A 5,469-nucleotide genomic window follows, 5' to 3' on the forward strand; every position below is an offset into this window, starting at 1 on the left:
TTTGTTGGGCCTAGTGCAAAGATAAACAATTGGGAAGCTACTCCTCTCCCTACTAGGAAGGAGTTTTGGTAGTTTGCTTTGATTTTCTTTTAGTTTATCTGGATTATTCCAGGGTTGTAATTCAGATTCATGTTCCTTCCGTTTGGATGTATAAACCTTGTTATCTTTCAATTTCAATGAAATGCAATTTCCCTTTTTCTTCATTCCTGATAGTTTTATTTTGTTTTTCTTTTCTTCCTTATACAGTTCTTTTTATGCTGGTCTCAATGACATGACATACATGAGGAATCTTCGGCCCAGTCTTAAAAGCCAATCTAATTCTGAAATAGTAATTCAAGAAATAGAGTGTGATGATGAATCAGAATATGATGAGGATGAGGCCTTTGAAGAGATTAGTAAAGAATTAAGCCATTTTGAAGAAAAACCCAAGCCTAACCTGAGAGATACAGAAGCAATCAATTTAGGGGACCCCGATAATATAAGAGAAACTAAGATATCCATCTTGAACCACAACTCAGGAAAGAGATAATCAAAGCGTTATTTGAGTACAAAGACATCTTCGCATGGTCATATGACGGCATGTCGGGTCTAAGCACTGACTTGGTAGTTCACAAGTTTCCCACTGACCCGGCATTTCCTCACGTCAAACAGAAGTTAAGGAAGTTTAAAATTTACATGAGTGTAACGATTAAAGAAGAGGTCATAAAGCAGTTCAAGGCAAAGGTCATTCGAGTCACGCGGTATCCCACTTGGTTAGCCAATGTTGTGCCTATGCCAAAGAAGGATGGTAAGACCAGAGTATGCATTGATTACCGTGATCTCAACAAGGCAAGCCCAAAAGACAACTTCCCACTGCCAAACATCCATATTTTTATTGATAATTGTGCCAAACATGAGATTGGGTCTTTTGTGGATTGCTATACGGGCTATCATCAGATCCTAATGGATGAGGAAGATGCAGAAAAGACAGCATTCATCACGCCATGGGGAACATACTGCTACAGGGTCATGCCTTTCGATTTGAAAAATATTGGGGCAACTTACATGAGGGCAATGACAACCATATTCCACAACATGATAAACAAGGATATCGAGGTTTATGTGGATGACGTGATCATAAAGTCTAGAAAGCAGTCTGACCATGTCAGAGATTTGAGAAAGTTCTTCCAAAGGCTTCACAGGTACAATCTTAAGCTCAATCCTGCAAAGTGCGCATTCGGTGTGCCATCTGGAAAACTGTTGGGATTCATAGTTAGTCGGGCGAGGTATTGAACTGGACCCATCAAAGATTAAAGTTATCCAAGAATTTCTGCCCCCAAGGAACAAGACTGAGGTGATGAGTCTATTAGGGAGGTTGAATTACATCAGCAGGTTTATTGCTCAACTTACGACAACCTGTGAGCCTATCTTTAAACTGTTGAAGAAGCATGTTGCAGTCAAGTGGACAGATGAGTGTTGAGAAGCATTTGATAAGATAAAGGGGTATTTGTCGAACCCACCTGTGTTGGTTCCACCAGAACCAGGGAGACCTTTGATTCTATATTTGACGATTTTGGACAATTCATTTGGTTGTGTTTTGGGTCAGCATGACATCACCGGCAGGAAAGAGCAGGCCATCTGTTATCTCAGCAAGAAGTTCACATCTTACGAGGTTAAGTATACTCACCTGGAAAGGACTGTTGCGCCCTAACTTGGGTAGCACAGAAGTTGAAGCATTATTTGTCATCTCACACTACTTACCTCATATCTCGTTTGGATCCACTAAAGTATATCTTTTAAAAGCCTATGCCTATAGGGAGGCTCACACAGTGGCAGATCTTGCTAACAGAATTTGACATCGTCTATGTGACTCGGACTGCGATGAAAGCCCATGCATTGGCTGACCATTTGGCCAAGAATCCACTGGATGAAGAATATAAGCCTCTGAAGACTTACTTCCCTGATGAAGAGATAATGCACATTGATGAATTGGAACAGGTTGAAGAGCCAGTTTGGAAACTTTTCTTTGATGGAGTTGCTAACATGAAAGGCGTTGGGGTAGGAGCTGTACTTATTTCTGAAACAGGGCATCACTACCCTATTACGGCTCAACTTTGTTTCTACTGTACTAACAACATGGCTGAGTACGAGGCATGCATTTTGGGTTTGAGGTTGGCTACAGACATGGGTGTCCAGAAAGTCTTGGTCTTGGGAGACTCGGACCTTCTGGTACACCAAATCCAAGGGGAATGGGAAATACAGGATTTAAAACTCATATCGTACCGGCAATGTTTGCATGATCTTTGTCAACGGTTTCGATCAGTAGAGTTCAGACATATTCCAAGGATCCATAACGAGGTTACTGATGCTTTGGCTACCTTGGCATTAATGTTACATCATCCAGATTCAGGTTCATGATTAGCATGCTTACTGTAATGTGGTGGAAGAAGAACATGATGGTGAGCCTTGGTTTCATGATATCAAGGAATATATCAGGATGTGGGTGTATCCAGTACAAGCCACAGGTGATCAAAAGAGAACAATTCGGCGGTTGGGAAGCGGATTTTTCTTCAGCGGAGGGGTTTTGTACAAAAGGACTCTGGATCTTGGATTGTTGAGATGCACAGATGCTAGACAGGCCACAACTATCATGACCGAAGTACATTCTGGAGTCTGTGGACCGCATATGAGTGGGTATGTGTTGGCAAAGAAGATTCTCCGAGCAGGTTATTATTGGCTCACTATGGAGCGAGATTGTATCAGTTTCGTGTGCAAGTGTCATCTGTGCCAAGTGCACGGAGATTTGATTCATTCTCCACCATTTGAATTGCACACAATGTCTGCACCATGGACTTTTGTTGCATGGGGCATGGATGTCATTAGGCCAATTGAGCCAGCAGCGTCCAATGGGCACAGGTTCATTCTGGTGGCCATTGATTATTTCACCAAGTGGGTTGAAGCTAAAACTTTCAAGTCTGTGACTAAGAAAGCAGTGGTCGATTTTGTGCACTCAAATATCATTTGCCGATTTGGGATCCCAAAGGTGATCATTACAAATAATGATGCTAATCTCAATAGTCGTCTAATGAAAGAGGTATGTCAGCAGTTCAAGATTACACATTGCAATTCCACCTTTTACCGCCCCAAGGCGAATGGAGCAGTCGAGGCAGCCAACAAGAACATAAAGAAGATACTTCGGAAAATGGTAGAAGGTTCCAGGTAGTGGCATGAAAAGTTTCCCTTTGCATTGTTAGATTATCTCACTACCATTCGCACTTCAGTAGGGGCAACTCCTTATTTGTTGGTATATGGAACTGAAGCAGTGATACCCGCAGAAGTTGAAATCACATCCCTTCGGATTGTCGCTGAAGCCGAAATTGATGATGACAAATAAGTCAAAACCCGAATGGAGCAGTTGAGTTTGATCGATGAAAAACGATTGGCAGCAGTATGTCATGGTCAGTTGTATCAACAGAGCATGGCAAGAGCTTATAATAAGAAGGTGCGTCCACAAAAGTTTGAGGTGGGTCAACAAGTATTGAAATGCATCCTTCCACATCAGGCTGAAGCAAAAGGCAAGTTTGCCCCAAATTGGCAGGGGTCGTTCACCATAATGAGAGTGTTGTCCAATGGTGCTTTGTATTTAATAGACATAGAAGGCAAATGTGTAGAAATGGCTATCAATTCTGATGCAGTCAAAAGATATTATGTATGATTTCTTTGGTTAAATTGTGTTTGTTTGTACTGGGCATGTTTTGAAGATTGGAATGATGAAGACATTTTGTTCTGCTATCTAAACATGTTATCCTTTGTTACCCCTTTGAGCCTTATTTATTTCCTTTCATACCCCTCTTTTGGAATCAGTAGCAAAGATCAGAAACGCAAGTGCGAAAGATAAGTAAAGATAAAAGGAAAATTGAAAATTAAAAAAAAAAGAAAAAAAAAGTAGAAAAAAGAGAGAAAAAGAAGAAAGAAAAGAACAACAACAAAACAACAAAAAGAGAAAGAAAGAAAAAAGAACAGAAAGAGGAAGGAGATAATCACAACAACAAAGCAATTTCTAGGTCATGAACTACGTTCAACCTGATTCCTTTTAAGGATACGTAGGCAGCCTCACGGTTCGGTCCCGTCAAAGTAAAAATTCAAAAGTCCCCAAGAAAAGGAACTGAGGCAGAAGTTGTGGTTGTTGTAAGAAATCTGATTCCGAAAGTTGTAATCTTGAACCCATTTGAATTGTTTCAAGCTTTTTGATACCCTTCCTTTCTAACCCTAACCAAAAGCCCACATTACGGTCCAAAGAAAGACCTTCCGATCAGTCTTTGAGAGATGCTAAGTCGAGCAAGTAAAGGTAATTCATATCAGGGGAAATACTCCGATCCAAACAAAGAAAATAAAAATGAGAGAATCTTATTAGTGAAAACCCTCATGGGCACCATAAGGCGACGAAAGCTGAGAGAAATCAAAATGAGAGAGTCTTATTGGTGAAAACCTTCACAGACACCTTAAGGCGAAAGTGAGTTGAGAGATGAACAAATGAGAGAGGTTTATTGGTGAAAACCCTTCGGGGCACCGCAAGTCGAACAAGGACAAGGATTTGGTGAAGAAATTGGGTTTTTGAAGATCTTGGGGCATAAAGTACGGCCACTGAAAGTTGATTGGTTAGATAGACTGGGCCGATTAATCCGAAATGCATGTCATGATCATTGGTGTCGGCTGCTCCACTCAGATAAGTTTCTTTTCTTTTTCCCTTTCAGACAGCCTTCTAGTTTTGGATTTTCTTACCCCTAACTCTCAAAGTCATTGCATTTCATTTCTTCTGGTTTATTTCTCTAAGATGTTTCCAATGTCAATTTTGTTTAAGCAATAAGAAAGGATTTCAAACCTCAATACCAACTTCCAAAGTTGCACAAAGCACAGGGCGGTTAAGGCATTGCTAAAGATAGTATGATGTGAAATAGGATATAAAAGGTCAGTGGAAGTTCCACCAGTGAAAGGGTTAGTAATTTCGTGGGAGATGTAGAGGTTCAAATAGATGGGTCAGAGATGTAACACAACGGTTTGGGTATAGAACATTCCGCTCATCCAAGGTCATGTGGGTTGAAAGTCAGTTGGAAAGTCAAAGCGGTTCTTGGCCAGTTCGGGGAAGCCAATCAAAACAAAGCACGATAGCGGAGAGGCCACCTTCAGCAAGAATGCCACAAACTAACCACCACATTTTTAAACTGACAAGATTTTTCTTTGATTGAAACAGGGGCAGAAAATTTCGTTTGTTTCGGAAAAACCCTCCATAGGGGAAAAGCAAGCACCAGACAGGTTTGACCGTAAATTCTCAGGACCCCCCCCCCTCCCCCAGAAAATGGGACCTAGTTTAAAATTCAAAACGATCATGAGTAGCAAAATCTAGCATTGGCTTCAAAGTTTTCATGCTTGAGATATGATTCAATTAAGAGCTTTCAGGACCCTCCTGTATTGTGGGACTTAGCTTTAAGA

Source organism: Nicotiana tabacum, chromosome 16, assembly GCF_000715075.1.
Source record: "Nicotiana tabacum cultivar K326 chromosome 16, ASM71507v2, whole genome shotgun sequence".
NCBI lineage: Eukaryota > Viridiplantae > Streptophyta > Magnoliopsida > Solanales > Solanaceae > Nicotiana > Nicotiana tabacum.